The sequence below is a fragment of the Papio anubis genome, unplaced genomic scaffold (genome assembly GCF_008728515.1).
Source record: "Papio anubis isolate 15944 unplaced genomic scaffold, Panubis1.0 scaffold301, whole genome shotgun sequence".
NCBI classification, from domain to species: domain Eukaryota; kingdom Metazoa; phylum Chordata; class Mammalia; order Primates; family Cercopithecidae; genus Papio; species Papio anubis.
In genome coordinates, this window is record NW_022163118.1 from 94,741 (window position 1) to 112,026 (window position 17,286).

General features: G+C 43.3%; 1 long non-coding RNA gene across 14 annotated transcripts; it reads right to left on the bottom strand.

Moving 5' to 3' along the window:
• Positions 1 to 219: 219 nt before the first annotated feature.
• Positions 220 to 17,280, bottom strand: LOC101019187. Of its 14 annotated transcripts, none has more exons than XR_004181519.1 (12): positions 16,354 to 17,280; positions 15,874 to 15,941; positions 15,689 to 15,785; positions 13,639 to 14,272; positions 10,540 to 10,692; positions 10,270 to 10,424; positions 9,263 to 9,391; positions 8,431 to 8,501; positions 3,227 to 3,381; positions 1,926 to 2,045; positions 1,609 to 1,778; positions 220 to 618 (listed from the first exon to the last, which is right to left on the bottom strand). It is a non-coding gene; the product is annotated as an uncharacterized LOC101019187 (long non-coding RNA). The 14 variants fall into 14 exon arrangements; XR_004181520.1 differs by having other exon boundaries at positions 1,926 to 2,063; XR_004181511.1 differs by having other exon boundaries at positions 1,926 to 2,252.
• Positions 17,281 to 17,286: the final 6 nt, after the last annotated feature.

Sequence of the window (17,286 nt, forward strand, 5' to 3'; positions counted from 1 at the left end):
GCACCCTGGTCCTGCCTGCACCGTGATCCTCCCCCTGTCCAGCTCCTGCCCACTTGAGGTCTTCAGACTCTTAACATTTAGACAACCACACAATCCATTAGCTCCATTCAAAATGTTTAATTATAAACTAATTTATGATGTGAAAGCCAAATACAAAAACAAAATATGCTGGAATTTAATATGAAATTAAAGAGGTCTAGAAAATAAGAAGTCACCGAATTCTCAAAAATACCTTTATTAAAGTAACATGTAATTTTTACAAGTAGTTTTAGACAAATAAAGACAACTTCATTTATGGCACATAAAATTCCATATCTTGTGGATAACACTTTACAACGAGAACTTTTGTTAACCAGGACATGTTATTTTCTATGTTCATTCTTTTGACACATAGATTTTTGTTTCCTTCCTAGACTTGTAAAAATGCCTGTTTCGGATTCCTTCAGAGTACAGATGAAAAGGAAATCTACCATCACCATACGGTAGATGTGAAAATTCAAAGAGGTGCCGTGGCTCTAAGTAGACATTTCGGTGAGTGTGAAGAAGCGAGGTTCGGTGAAGATCAGAAAGGAAAGGAATCACCACTGCTATGCTTGTCACACAAAATGGGCTTTAAGTCTACAAAGCACAAAAATAGAAAATAAAGGTCATTATAAAATGATAAAGGGATCAATTCAGCAAGAGGGTGGAACAGTTGTCAATGTAAACACAGCTGAGGCAGGAGCCCCAGTTATTAAAGTAAGAGTCATCAAAAAACAGAGACAGGCAACAATAGCTGGGGACTCCAACACCCACTTTTAGCAACAGACACACCCTGTAGGCAGAAAAGCAACGAAGACCAGACTTACACACCAAAATAGAAGTCAGAGGGACCTGACAGGTAATTACAGAACATTTCACCCACCAACTTCAGAACCTGCGTTCTTCTCATCAGCTCACAAAACATTCTCCAGGATAGACCACATTTTAGCCCACAAAACAAATCTCAAGCATTTAAAAAATGAAAATCATGGAGAAACTCCGTCTCTACTAAAAATACAGAAAATTAGCCGGGCATGGTGGTGCATGCCTGTAATCCCAGCTACTCGAGAGCTTCCCAAAAGAAGTCAACCCAGGGGAGCTGTGGGCAAGCATTCCAAGAACAAGCATTCACACTGATGCAGGCCAGACACTTGCGTAAAGGTCCTAGGAGCAGACTGAGCACACAGTCTGTAGCCAAGCAGGGACAAGCGGACAAGCCATGTGCAACTCGAAGGAGTTTTTTTTTTTTTTTTTTTTTGAGAAGGAGTTTTGCTCTTGTTGCTCAGGCTGGATTGCAATGGCGTGATCTCCACTCACCGCAACCTCCACCTCTTGGGTTCAAGTGATTCTCCTACCTCAGCCTCCCGAGTAGCTGGGTTACAGGCATGCGCCACCACGCCCGGCTAATTTTGTATTTTTTCAGTAGAGACAGGGTTTCTCCATGTTGGCCAGGGATGGTCTCAATCTCCTGACTTCGTGATCTGCCCACTTCGGCCTCCCAAAATACTGAGATTACAGGCGTGAGCCACCATGCCCAGCCAAGACTGAAATCTTAATCAAAGAAAAGCAGTTGGGAAACTTAGTTACCTGTGTTTTATTCAAAGCCCATCCTCTCCTTCCTGTTCATGAACAGCAGGCATCCTGTGGTGACTAAAGAAGGGCCTACCAGCTAAGGGACTCCATCGGCCCGAGGAGCAGCTTCTGCAGGAGCTCGGGCAGGTTCCCTGGAAAACGTGACAGTGCCAGGCCATGGTGCCCTGTTCAGAAATACAAGACTCAGATTTAGTAAAGCCAGTAGTGTAATGTGAAATTTGTTCAAAAACTCCTTAACCAAATCTTTTCATTTCATAAGACAATGTATTCTATCAACAGATTTTTTTTTTTAACTGTATGTTCATACTTACGGCATTAAGAATCTGTGACTGGCCAGTGACATGCGTCTGGTTCATCAATCTTAGTGGCAGAGCTTTCCGGCGTCCACAACTCTAGTCACCAAAATCAAGAATGTATTTTTCTCTTTTTACCTAATTACATAAAAGGGGCTGATTTATGAAAAGCAATAAATTAATAAATAGCACAACTTATGTTCATATCATTGCCACTTCTAGCCACAAATTAAGAGTCAGGATTAAGGAAAACTTACCTAAGTTTTCCCAGGCTACTTTAAAATTGCTTTTTTTCTACAAAAATCAATGTTAAATTCTTCTTTTGAGGTAGTCTGAATTAAGTTGCTGTTAATTGCAAAAGACTATTAGATCTTAAGATGAACTGACAATTTTATAAAATAAATAGACTTCCTTTCTACTATTAGAAAGTTCTAATAATGAATTCTATTATTGTAATAATGACTTCTCAATTCCATTTTAAAATATTAATATATTGGCATTTTCAGACTTAATCTGAAAATGTTTTAAATATCAAAATAGACATATCCAAAGTTTACAGCAAGGGTCTACAATCATGATGGGCACACTTCCTCAAACATGGTGGACCAACCCAACCCAGACCCATCACACCCTCAGCGTGTGGAAATGTTAAACTGTACAGGATCCATGGCTGGACACAAAAATCTGTAGGTGTCCCTGACATAAAATGCCATAGTACTTGCCTTCAGCCTGGACGCACCCTCCAATATCCTTCAAATGACCTCTAGATTACTCACAATACCCAATACAATGGAAATGCTACATAAATGGTTGTTATACTTTATTGCATAAAGAATAATGGCAAGAAAAAAAGCTTGTACATGTTCAGTACAGATGCAACCATCCTTTTTTTCTGGAGTATTTTTGATCTGAAGTTGGCAGAAAGTGAGAATGCAGGACCCACAGATAAAGGAGGCTGACTGTATTTAACACACACACATTTTCTTTTGCCTGAGTAAAAAAAAAAAAAAGTACTCATAACACATAACACAGCTAAAGGACGTCAACAAAACTATTCTTCCCATTCAACCTCAAATTGATAGAGACGACCTTCAGAGTCCACGCAGAACCTTTTCTTTCCTTAATGCTCACTAGCTTTTAATCATCAGAACTAATAGTCAAATATGTTGCCCTCACTAATAAATCCAAATTAAAACAACACAGAAATGACATTTTATTTTTTCATTATTACTGAACACCTACTCTGTGTTACATACTGTTTAACCACCAGTGACATATTAATAAGCAAAAGAGAAAAACTCCTGCCTCCTGAAACTTACAGCATAACAGCACTTTATTTTACAGAAGAGACACATCCTTGAAAATCCGTGTGACGATCAGGGACGCTCCCACAACGTGCATGAAAGTTTCAGGAAGGTTCGTGTTCAAGCAGCTTTGCTGAAGCAGAGGAGACTCCACTTGTCTTTCTTACAAACTGTCACAAGACACACCTACAATTTCAACTCAGGAAATACACTCAGCTTTTTATTAGTCTTCCCTAGATCCAGTAATGTGAATGCAAATAAAACTTTGTAACTTATACCAAAATAAAACTTCTGAATAACAGATCATTTTTCCATGATTCAGTCTTGTTCCTCTGTTTAATAAATAAGTCAGTTACTCTTCAACTTCAGTCATACTCTCAAAAGTCCTGAATAATCCAGAAAGGAAGATCCACCTCTCCTAAGTATTTTTATTTTAAAAAAAATTCACTACACTGAACAAGATAACATTTCACTTCCAAAGTTAAGTCCAAAAAAAAAAAAATTAAGTGTGACTTCTTACATCTGTATGTCAAAATCAGACTCTTAGTGAAACAGTTCTAATAAACACTCCCTCCAGTAACCCTCATTTCCTCCACAGAATTTATCAACAATTCCTTTGGCTCCAGAGAATCAATCCTGAATTCTTGCCAAGATTGCACCACTGCATTCCAGCTTTGGTGAGAGAGCAAGACTCCGTCTCAAAACAAAGAAAACCTGGAGTAAAAGGAGAATCTGACTTCCTGAGTTATCACATTAAGTTTGAAATATCCAGTTTATAACAAAAACAAATCACAAGGCACACAAAGAAACTGGAAAGTATGGCCCATTCAGAGGAACTAAGTGAGTGAATATAAAATATACCTGAGGATACTCAGATATTAGACATACTTATTAGACAAAAACTTAACCACAACTCTTAAAGATGCCCAAAGAGCTAAAGAAAGACATGGATACTAAAGGAAAATTACCTGTGAGCAAAATAAGAACCTCAATAAAGAGATAATTATAAAAAGAAATCAAAAAGTATTTTGCAATTAAAAATTAAAATACCTGAAATTTAAAAAAAAAAATTACTAGAAGGGGCCAGGCACGGTAGCTCACGCCTGTAATCCCAGCACTTTGGGAAGCCGAGGTGGGCAGATCATGAAGTCAGGAGATCAAGACCAGCCTGGGCAACACGGTGAAACCTCGTGTCTTACTAAAAATACGAAAATTAGCCAGGTGTGGTGGCGGCACCTGTAGTCCCAGTGACTTGGGAAGCTGAGGCAGGAGATTCGCTTGAACCTGGGAGGAGGAAGTTGCAGAGAGATTGCGCCACTGCACTCCAGCCCAGGCTACAGAGTGAGACTCCATATCAAAAAAAAAAAAAAAAAAAATTACTAGAAGGGATTGATTTGACCAAGCAGAGAAAGAATTAGCAAATCTGAAGACAAAACAATTGAAATAATCCTGTGTCAGAAACAGAAGGAAAATGGTTGCAGGAACATCAACTGAGCTTAAGGGACCTGTGGGACAGCATCAAGTGGACCAAATCAGTTTATAAGAATCACAGAACAGACAGAGGGAAGAAAAGAACATCTGAAGAAATAATGAAAATCTAAGAAACTTCCCAAGTTTGATTTAAAATATTGAGACATTATAAATATCCAAGGCTTGGCATGGGGGCTCCCATCTGTACATTCAGTGCTCTGGGAGGCCAAGGTGGAAGGGTTGTTACAGGCCAGGAATTCAAGATCAGCCTGGGAAACACAGTGAGACTCTGTCTCTATGAAAAAATCCTAGTGAAGAGTTAAAGCTGGTAGGGTGGTGTGCACATACAATCTCAGCTACTCAGGAGGCTCACGCGGAAGGACTGCTTGAGCCCTTTCAGCCTGGGTGACTGAGTGAGACCGTCTTTTTTTTTTTTTTTTGAGATGGAGTTTCACTCTTGTTGTGAGGGCACAGTCTCAGCTCACTGCAGCCTCCACCTCCCGGGTTCAAGCGATTCTCTTGCCTCAGCCTCCCGAGTAGCTGGGATTACAGTTACCCGCCACCACGCCTGGCTGATTTTGTATTTTTAGTAGAGATGGGGTTTCTCCATGTTGGTCAGGCTGGTCTCAACCGCCCGACCTCAGATGATCCGCCCGCCTCGGCCTCCCAAAGTGCTGGGATTATGGGCGTGAGCCCCTGCGCCCAGCCATGAGACCCTGCCTCTATTAAAACTTACTTTCACAAAAACCAAGAAGCTCAACAAACTCAAAATAGGATCAATTCAAAATATCTCACCCAACACATTATAATTAAAGTATCAAAAGACAAAGAATCTTGAATGAAACAAGGGAGAAGCTACTTCTCACATACAAAGGCTCCTCAGTCAGATTATCACTAGATTTCTTTTTTTTTTTTTCTTTTCTGAGACAGAGTCTCCCTCTGTTGCCAGGCTGAAATTCAATGGCCAATCTTGGCTCACTGCAACCTCCGCCTCCTGGTTTCAAGCAATTCTCCCACCTCAGCCTCCCAAGTAGCTGAGATTACAGGCACCTGCCACGACGCCCCACTAACTTTTGTATTTTAGTAGAGATGAGGTTTCACCATGTTGGCCAGGCTGGTCTCGAACTCCTGACCTCAGGTGATCCGCCCACCTCAGCCTCCCAAAGTCCTGGGATTACAGGCGTGAGCCACCGTGCCCAGCTATCAGTAGGTTCCTTACCAGAAACCTTGGAGGCCAGAAGGCAGCAGGGTTGATTAAGTCGAAGTACTAAGTGGGGAAATCCTTTCAACTGGGAATCTTAGATCTGACTGCTAGGGTTGAAATGTGTCCACCAAAGCTCATGTCAAAACAAAATATGAGATGTATGCATAGAGCTTTTTTCTTTGAAGCTCATTAGCTATCATTAGTGTTAGTGTATTTTATGTGTGGTCCAGGACAATTCTTTCAATGTGGTCCAAAGAAGCCAAAACACAGAACAACCCTGAAAAATGTACTTAACATTACTGAACTGTACATTTTAAAATGATTAGCTGGTAAAGTTTATGTTACATATACTTTACAATTTAAAATTTTAAATCTAATATGTGCAAAACAGAGATGTACAGAATAAAGCAAAAAAATAAGAATTCTTTTAGTAAATACTGGAAAAGTGGGTCTGAGTGAGAAAAAAGTAACCCACATGCAAAACTCACAGCATAGTTAGTAAAACTATAACAGTCTTAGAAGAAAATGCTGGATGGTGGGGAACCCACAGATGGTCCTGACCACTGAAGAAATGCAGCAGAGGACAATGACAGATTCTAATAGGTGAATAATGTTTATGAAATAATAGGTAGTAAGATATACATAAAAGAAAAAAAAACACACAATGGGAGAAGTCTGAAGCAGGCAAAACTCTTAAAATCCAACTCTATAATAACTTATACAAATATAAAGCTGATACCTACAATTCCCTTGATAATTTCATTTTTGAGATTTTTCCTTTTTAGGTAGGGAGCACTTTCAACACCTGATAGCACCAAGCACCAGAAACTCCCCCCAGCTGACGTCAGTTGGGGGAAAACCCTCTATTTCCTTTTTTTTTTTTTCTCCTGAGACAGAGCCTTGCTCTGTCACCCAGGCTGGAGTCCAGTGGTTCCATCTGGCTGATTGCAACCTCTGCCTCCCAGGTTCAAGCAATTCTCCTGTCTCAGCCTCCCAAGTAGCTGCGATTCCAGGTGCATGCCACCAGGTCCTGCTAATTTTTGTATTTTTTTAGTAGAGACGGAGTTTCACCATGTTGGTCAGGCTGGTCTTGAACTCCTGACCTTGTGATCTGCCCGCCTCAGCCTTCCAAAGTGCTGAGATTACAGACATGAGCCACAGCACCTGGTCATCTTTTTTTTTTTTTTTTTTTTTTGAGACAGAGTCTTGATCTGTCGCCCAGGCTGGAGTGCAGCGGCCGGATCTCAGCTCACTGCAAGCTCCGCCTCCCGGGTTCACGCCATTCTCCTGCCTCAGCCTCCCGAGTAGCTTGAACTACAGGTGCCTGTAGTTCTTGTATTTTTTTATACAATTTTTTGTATTTTTTTAGTAGAGACGGGGTTTCACCATGTTATCCAGGATGGTTTCGATCTCCTGACCTCGTGATCCACCCACCTCAGCCTCCCAAAGTGCTGGGATTACAGGTGTAAGCAACCGTGCCCGGCCCACCATCTCTATTTCTTATACACAGTAATATTATAACAAGTAAGATACAAATTCACTTAATATGTAGCTTCTGTTTCTGAGTTCTGTGGGTTCCTGAGTTCTGTGGATGTCATTCAGTAAGATAAGAAAGCTACTGATCTCATCAAATCAAGGACACAATACTGTTCCCTCAGGTAGCACCAATAGCATGGCCTCAAAATATGGGAAAGATAATATTTTATGGAAGGATGTATTTTAAGGCTGATCTACAGATAGGAATTTTTTTTCCAATCCAAGCAATAAAGTTTGATGCCGATGTTCACTCCACATCCTGTCCTGACCCTCAGCGGCCAGAGGCCAGCCTGCACTTGCCTTCACACGCTATCTTCCTTCATGGCTCCAGGCTAAGATTGCCAGGAGGCTCCTATAAATGTGGTCATCTTATGGATTAAACACTTTGTTAGTTTTGTCTGTCATCAAGCCTGGAGTGCAGTGGCATGATCACAGCTTTCTGTAACCTCCAACTCCTAAGCTCAAGTGATCCTCCCAGCTCAGCCTCCTGCACAGCTAATTTTTAAGTTTTCTGTGGAGATGGGGTCCTGCTTTTGTTGCCTAGGCTAGTGTCCAACTCCTGGTTTCAAGTAACCCTCATGCCTTGGTCTCCAAAAGTGCTGAGATTACAGGAGTGAGCCATCATGCCCAGCTCAGATTAAATACTTTGTTTGTTTGTCTTTGTTTTGAGTTGGAGTCTCGCTCTGTCACCAGACTGGAGTGCCGTGGTGCAATCTTGGATCACTGCAACCTCCACCTCTCGGGTTCAAGTGATTCTCTTGCCTCAGCCTCCCAAGCGGCTGGGACTACAGACATGTGCCACCATGCCCAGCTAATTTTTGTGTTTTTAGTAGAGACGGGGTTTCACCATGTTGGCCAGGATGGTTTTGATCTATTGACCTCGTGATCCACCTGCCTCAGCCTCCCAAAGTGTTGGGATTACAGGTGTGATCCACCGCACCCGGCCTAGATTAAATACTTCTTTAGAAGATAGACTAGAAATGGGTCATCAGAAATTGTTTTTACTTACATATGAAGAATTCCAATCTTCAAAAAACTTTTAGAACTCAATCAAAACTTGAGAACTTCCTTCAGTAGGTGCTGTGATTCAATAACCAGAATTTTGCTTTACTTTATATACAAGTATTTCTGTTATTTTCCTACTAAATTACATGAAGGGAGTCGTCTGCACGTGAGCTGCACCACCGAGCAGCACGCTTATCAGTGAGAAAGTGCCTGACAATTCTCAGTTGAAATGTCCTGACCAAGTTTCCCCAGAAATATGTGAGTACTCAACTGTATTAAAACTAAATGTATTGTTTTCAATGACAAATAGTCACTAATTAGTAAAATGATTACTGTGCTGTAATAGAACAAGTCCTTAGTTCAAAATTAAATGGCCACAGACTGACATATGCATAAAGCTTATCAACTATCACATATCACATTTTACAAAAATCAAGAAGACTAACAGATGGTCTCCTTCTTCTTCTTTTGTGAAACAGGGTCTTGCTCTGTCACCCAGGCTGGAGTGCAGTGGCACAATCACAGTTCACTGCAGCCTCCACCTCCTGGGCCCAAATGATCCTCCAACATCAGCATCCCAGGTAGCTGGGACCATAGTTGCATGCCACCACTCCCGGTGTGTGTGTGTGTGTGTGTGTGTGTGTGTGTGTGTGTGTGTGGTCTCCCTATGATGCCTCGGCTGGTCTCAAACTCCTGGGCTCAAGCAATTCTCCTTCTCTGGCCTCCCAAAATGCTAGGATTACAGGCATGAGCTTAATCATACCAAAGAAATTATATTTTAAAAGTAAAGTCAAAACTAGACTTTAAGAACAAAGGAATCCTATTTCTATACTTACTAGTCCCAGGTAGACAAACAACGTGGCCTTCCTCAGGCTCTTCCTGAGTCGTTTCAGTAGAGTGTGAGCCATGAGCAACCAGCGCTGTTATTTTCTGGGTAAAACTGACACTTTACTGTTTTCATTTGCCTGTTGAAATAACTTAGCCGTATTAATCATTTAAATTAAAATTAAACATTTTGAAGGGGAAAACATGGGGAGCAGACAACATCTACCTCATTGAAGGAGGCAGGTAATCAATGTAAAAGGAATGAGAAAAATCACCATTGGAACCACGGGTGTAACCAATGTTTCCAAGAGGCTTCAGCAAATGACACTGAAACCAGCTCATGAAGGTTGCCGGGGAATAAAACGCTCACAGTGCTTTGATGTCTCGTCCCACAGATGACTAAGAACAAAGGGGAAAGCTCCCTTCACAAGGAGACGTCCAGTGGACACCACCTCAACCAAAATTACAAAACATAGCTTCATCAATCGTGGGACAGACAGACTCAAACATCCCCCGGTGTGAGGCAATAAGTACCCAACACTGCCTCATCTGGATTAGGCATTATTCTCTGTTTAATCTGAATCCACTCATGAGAACACTGTGTAATCTGTATTCTTGCCAAAATGCTCAATCTATTCTAGTCAGGAGAAGAAGAAAACCATCAGATATATCAGATTATGGGTCACTCTACAAAACAAAGAGCCTAGATTTTCCAAAATGTTTCATGTATTGAAAGAACTACTCCAAAGTAAAAGAAGAGAGGGACATGACAACCAAAGGCAAGGTTAATCTTTCATTAAACTGTGGGTGTAAACCAAAAATAAAGAACATTTTGGAGACAATTAGGTAAATCTGAATATGGGTTGTACATTAAATTACTGTATTATAGTTAGATGGTAGAATTGTAATTATGTAGAAATACGTCATTATTCGCAAGAAATAAATGCTGAAGTGTTGGGGTAAAACATCATACTCTCTGCAACTTACTTTCAAATGATTCAGAGAAGAAAGTACTTACAGAAAGAGAAAGAAAATGCAAAGGTGGCAAATGCTAGCAACTTGTTAATCTGAATGAAGAATATGTAGATGTCCACTGTTTTACTTTTCAATTTTCTGTAGGCAAGGGAAAGATAGGAAGGAGGAAAGGAGCAGGTATTTCTTACCAATTCATACCTGTAAAAAACAGAGTTAAAAGAAAACCAAAGGCTTAAAATTCATGTAAACATCCAATGAGATCAATAGTAATTTTCTGTCAAATTTCTGAAAAGCCATTAAGACTGTAACATACCTGACTAGGATCACTTGTAGGTAACAAAGTATTTTTTATGGAGGTTCCAGTCCTTCTACTTCATATGTTTTATTCCATCATTCCTGGAATTGCCAGTTGTTCAAAATAAACCTCTAAATGTTCATCATAAGACATTTCATCATCAATATCATCCTTTAATAAAATTCAGAAAAAATAAAACAGGCTGTAGTGAGTAAACAATAAATAGTCTGTAATAAAAAGGGCTAAGACCTAAATGAGTCAATAAAATTCAGAAAAAATAAAACAGGCTCTAAGGTAGTGATTAAACAATAAATAATTTGTAATAAAAAAGACTAAGACATACATGAGTCAATAAAATTCAGAAAAAAATAAAGCAAGCTTTAAAGTAGTGGCTAAACAATTTCTACTCAAAAATACCAATCAGACATACATGAGTCAATAAAGTGTACACATTTTTTTTTTGAGACAGAGTCATTCTGTTGCCTAGACTGAAGTGCAATGGTGTGATCTCAGCTCACTGCAATCTTCACCTCCCAGGCTCAAGCCATCCTCCCACCTCAGCCTCCTGAGTAACTGGGGCTACATGCCTGCAACACCACAGCCGGGTAATTTTTGTTTTGTTTTTGTTTTGTAGAGATGGGGTTTCCCCATGTTGTCCAGGCTGGTCTCAAAACTCCTGGACTCAAGCGTTCCACCCGCCTTGGCCTCCCAAAGTGCTGGGATTACAGGCGTGAGCCACCGCACCCAGCCTATTTTTATATTTGACATTAGAAAACTATTATAACTTCAGTCAGTTATAAGTCATTATAAAAAATACTTAACCTCTTTGAGAGGACAGGACAGAAAGATCCTGACACATTATCAAAAGCTTAGGGGAGGATAAATGTGCCGTCACCAATGAATGGGAAGGCAGCAGGCCCTACGGAAAATGGTGTGACAAATGGTTACCTCTATCAGAAAAGTACAGAAGAGCCTATCCTAAGAGAAGTAAAAGAAAGAAAGGGATGAAGGGAGGAGACAGAGAGAGAAAGAAAGAACACACTGCAGAAGGTTTCAATGTTGTAACACCCAGCTCAGCAGGACAAGATAAAACAAGAGCTCTCAGCCATGGTCTAAGCTGGCACTGCCTTTTTAGAGGTTCATTTTGCAATTAACATTAAGAGTCTCAAAAACACTCATCGCCTTTGACTTAGCCATTTCACCTCCAATAATCTAGCATATTAAAACACTCAAAGATCGGATACATTTAGGTCAATAATTCTTTACCCACCAACTACACAATCCAAAAAAGTTCAAAAACTCCTTTGGCAGCAAAAGCTGTCTTCAATAAATGTGATACTGTTTATAGTTTCTATTTATATCACTCAGCTGGCCTTCAAAGCCATACGTACTTTTAATTTTAATTTGAGTGACCCTAGTCTACTTCTTGCGGCTTATTTACCAACGCAGCCTCCCACAGGTGCGGCAAACCTGACACACAAAGCCACTGCTGTTCCCCAAACACGGCCCACGTGCCCCACAGCAGCACTTTGGTGACACTCTTTCTGCTTCCTGACACATCCTCCTTCTCCCACATCTGAGGCCTGGCACAGACCCCATCTTTTTTCATAAAGCCTCAGCCATACCTGCCTCAAAATTTCTGACCCCTGTGATTCCCAGGCACATTTTGGTGCTGCTGGGTGTACATAACACAACCTGAAATGCGGTTCTGCATCTCTTCTTTGCACCTGGCTGAGGTCTCAGAGAGCAGAGGCTCAATATTTCATGGCTCCCTCAATTTCTAAACACAGTGCTGTATACTGAGTGGCACCTCCCGGTGACTACTTTGTACCCTAAATGTTAAACAGAGGGATGACTGAAACCGTATCAGGATTAATATACAGAAATACATTCCTGAATTCCATCACCTAATAGAAGTGGCCATTTGAATGCTGGCAGGTAGGAAGAAAAGAGGAGGACAAAGAAACCCCAAAAGTTGGCATCATAACGACTGCCACACAAAAAGAGAATAAAGCAGAGTGGCAAGGTAAAGACCAGGGAAACACAGGCCACTGCAGGACAGAAAAATCTTCCAAGCTTGTCAGTAATGTAAGTTTCTCATTTTCCAATAAACTAGTGTGGCATAGGCCACTGTTCAGAGTCTAGAGTCTTGTCTTCAAAATGTTTTCCAGTATCAAGGACAACAATCTACAAGAAACAAAATGGTGAGAAAAAGCAGCACACTCACAGCTCTAAAGAGCACAGGGTAAGGCTACAAAAAGGACCAAGCACCTTCTCAACCTGCAGTGTGCTCAGTGTCTGTAAATCACAAGTTAGGCGATGAAGGGCTGGTAGTTTCACATGAATTAATAACTTTCCTTCTTGCCCTGTTATCCCCCTCACCTGACCCACCCGATAAAACATCCTCTCAAATTGCTTGCACGTGCTTGGAGAAGCTCATGGTACAGTCAGTGCACTCACACACAACTGAACGTGAGCAACACGAGGCTTATGAGACAGCAAAGACAACAGCAAAGCTGGGCCCAGCAGCCATCACCTAAAGAACTCTTCACTCGTTACATTGGAGCGAGTGATTTCTCTGGGACCAGGAACCACAGAACCCTGAAGGACACACAGCTGCTGGTTAAGGATTCAAGGCCTGGAGTGAAAACCTAACATTTCCCTCCCAGTGCTCATGTCTGCTATCAACTGGTTTAGTTCTGTAATAAACAACTAGATTTCTAACTGATATTAATAAACTTTTTTTTTTTTTTTTTTTTTTAAGACAGGGTCTCGCTCTGTCACCAGGTTGGAGTGTAGTCATGGCTTACTGCAGCCTCAACCTCCTGGGCTTGAGCAATCCTCTTGCCTCAGCCTCCCAAGTAGCTGGGACTACAGACAGATGCCACCATGCCCAGCTAATTAAAAAAAGTTTTATTTGTAGGGATGAGGTCTCACTATGTTGCCCAGGCTGGTCTTAAACTCCTGGGATCAAGCAATCCTCCTACCTTGGTCTTCCAAACTGCTGAGATCACAGGCGGTAGCCACTGCACCAGGCCATTAACACTTATATATGTAAAATACATCCAGAATATCAACCACTACAAAACAAAAATACTCCATCTTGATGTAACTTACCGTACTATGGATTTGTTTTAAAAATGAGGTAAAAGTAATTAAGAAAATGAAAGCACAAAAGTCGTCTATCAAAATTACAAAAACTCAAAACTGAGTGAACAAAACTTCAGAAAGAATGAAAACAATTGGAATATAACTTCAGGAAAAAAATGTAAAATAGAAACAACAAAAGAACAATTTTTGCCCTCTAAAAAACAGATGTTAAAGTCAGAATTTTTTTTTTTTTTTTTGTCTCCAGCCTGGAGTGCAGTGGCATGATCTCGGTCGGCTCACTGCAACCTCCGCCTCCCAGGTTCAAGTGATTCTCCTGCCTCAGCCTCTCCAGTAGCTGGGATTACACGCGCCCGCCAGCATGCCCAGCTAATTTTTGTGTTTTTAGTAGAGACGGGGTTTCACCTTGGCCAGGCTGGCCTCGAACTCCTGACCCTAGGTGATCCACCCGCCTCGGCCTCCCAAAGTGCTGGGATTACAGGCACGAGCCACCATGCCCAGCCAGGAAAATATTTAAAAACAAATTAAGCAAAGATTATAAAAGTTTTTGGAGTAACACAGTTCCTGAAACAATCACGATCCACATCAAGTCTGAGCCAAGTTGACATCCCCACATCAGGCCCCTTCCTGGTGTTCGTGGAATCTGCAACACAGACAGAGGTGCAAGGGTCACTGGGGAGGCACAGAGGCGGAGGGAGGAGGGGCTCCCTGGGGTCGTGCAGGTCTCAGAGAGCTCCTCGGGCCCTGGAAGGTGACCTTGGGCCCCTGAGCTCCCCACAGTCAGGTCTACTCAGATGCCAAGGCACTGAGGCCTGTGTGCTGCTCTCTGCTGAGGGGTTATCTGTCCACAGACAGTGTCTGTAAGTGTCATGGAGGAAGAACTGAACCTGGGCGCTCACACAGGCACCTTCAGGGGGCTGGTTCCCTGGAGAGTAAAACAGACACAGAGAAACGGGGGAATTTTGAGGATTCCAGGATCAACAGGCAGAGCCCTGGGCCCTAAGGGGAGCAGGAGGTCTCATGACACAGGGTGGGGGTGGTGACCCTGCCTTGCCACCCAGATCCTCTGTGCCATCCAGACAGAAGAGCTGCACATTGAATATGCACAGCTGCCTGGAGCACGTCATTGTTATTGCCTAGTAAGACCTGGTCTTTCTAACATCCCCACCAGACCTGTCTTTGTATTGTAATTTTTAAAATTACGCTTTGGTAAGACAAATTTCTCACTTTAGTATATTCTATAATAATAGGGTTACAGAAGACATACATTTGAAAGAGTGAAAAACAGTGTATAGATACACACAAACACACGTTTATATGTGTGCCTGATTTCAAGATTGGAAAATAGATTTAAAAAACAGAGGCTCCCTGAATCATGCCCTCAACCCCTCCCAAGTGAGCATGGCCCTGAAATGTCTTCAGGGGTTTGTTTTGTTGGCATTTGGCACAGATACAGAACCACTGACGCCCAAGCCAGTGCTCTCTACATACAGAAGCCTCCAACCTCATCTTGAAAAATGGGGCCATGAGGTCACCCCAGGTCCCCAGGCCCCCACAGAGGCTGAAGGACCCCTAGGACTGGGCACATTTCAGTGCTTCTTGGATCCTGCCGTGTCCCCTGCTCGATGCCAGGACCTACTGAGTGCCCGCTGGCCTCAATACTGGGCAATACTGGGCCGCGTGGGCTGCATGCTCGTGTGACAAGGAGCCTGGGGGTACCTCCATCCTTCTCACACCTTTCCCAGGAGGCCTGAACTGGGGGCGATTCATGGTCAACCCTAGTTCTCCTCAGGATGAACTAGTGATACTCCCTGTTGGCCTCAAGGGGCTGGGCGGACAGAGCTGGGTCCCCCCAAATGAGATGCTGGTGAGCTGAAGTGTCACTGCAGCAAATAACACAGTGCACAGCCCCTGGTATCCTGCACACGGTGGCCCGACCAGCACCTCAGTGTCTCCCTCACTAAGCAGCCTGTGGAGGGCTCAGCCCAGCAGGCTCAGGGGCTGCTCTGGAGTGGGTGTCTGTTTCCTGGAGGATGTTCTCAGGGCATCCCTCACTTACCTTCAGAGGTCTCTAAAATATATTAAAAATGTCCCAACGGCTCAGGACATTCCGCCAGGTTTTCTTCCTGGGCTTCCTGGTTTTCTTCCTGGTTTTCCTGATGGGACAATAAGAAAGTGAGCGTAGCCATGAAGAACACGGCCACGTGTCTGCTTCCCTCATCATTCTGCCCGCCGCACACTCACACTTCCTCTTCCACTTTTGTCTTTTCTGTTGCTGCTTCTGCAGGTGCAGAGGAGGAACTTGCTGACATCTGTGAGAAGGAGAACAGTTGTGTATGTCCAGAGACGCCAGTGCAGGAAAAGTCCTATCTGGGCAGGGGGTGCCCAGAGCAGACCCAGATGTCACTGGGAGTCCCTCCAGCATGGTAGGGTCCAGCTCATCTGACCCCAGCCCAGCCCCTCCCTGGACCCTGAAGGGTTGTTCAGCAAGATTCAAAGCTGCAGCCTGGGGGCCGGTAAACAGGGCAACGCCAAGGTAGTGGGCAGGAGGGTTGGGGAGGGGTTTTATCGTCACTGAAGACCCGAGGACCTCAACTGTGGGATAAGACCAGGTCCTTCAGAACAATCACAAGAGAGGAAAGAGGAAAAGGACCAGAGCTACAAAAGGAGCTCATGAGTCAGAAAGAGGATAAAAGAGAGAGCATATAAGAGGAGATCAATTACCTGCTGGTGGCCTGTAATGGTGGAGTCTTCCAGTTCTGGGAAGCAAGCATCAGAGTGTCCGGAGGAGAAGCGGTGATGGGGGCGGCCGTAAGAAGGAAAGGGGAGAGTTATTGTCGAGAGAACCCCTCAGACTCTGCTGTCCCGGGGCTGTGGAGCCAATCCCAGAGCCTCTGATGTGCCCATTTCTGGAGACTTCTCCACAGTCCGTATCATTTCCTCTGTGCTACAAGGAAGGGACCTCCGACTTCCCACACACTTTCCCAGCCCTCATATTCCGTAACAGCCAAGGGAGGGGAACCGTGTCATTCTGTTCCTCCAAGAGGCGGCCGCCCCCTTCACAACGTTGTGCATGACGTGGAATCCCTCCCTCCTCCTCCTGTAGGGCCTGCTTCTGTTCCCTCATGAATCCCATTTCCTTCCTCCTTGTGGACCTCCACCAGTCCTACTGTTCTCCAATAGAAGAACATCGGAAAGAAGGCCAAGGCTGCGCTGCCAGCCTCCAGTCAACACACGGATCGCACCCTGGGTCGGCAGCACCTGCCCAGGCCTGGGTTGTGTTGGGGGCTGTGGGAGGCAATGATGGCCAATGCCACAGATTCAGTCAGGCCTGGGGTTGTGTTGGGGCCCGTGGGAGGTGATCATGACCGATGTCCACAGGCCTGGGGTTGTGTTGGGGGCTGTGGGAGCTGATGATGAATGACGTCACAGATACAGTGACTGTTCTACGCCTGGAATGACCTTAGAGGCTTGGAAAATATTCAGTCGTCAAACGAATCCCACCAGCTTCTGAGTATTTGGAAACAATGGAACAGAATTCAAGGTAAAGCCTCTTGTCCTAGTTGCTTTAATCTGCAGGTGAGGCCAGCAGTTGTCAGCACAGAAATGAGGGGGCCTCCCAGGGTTTGCCTGAGCTGTGGGAAGACTAGGTGGGAG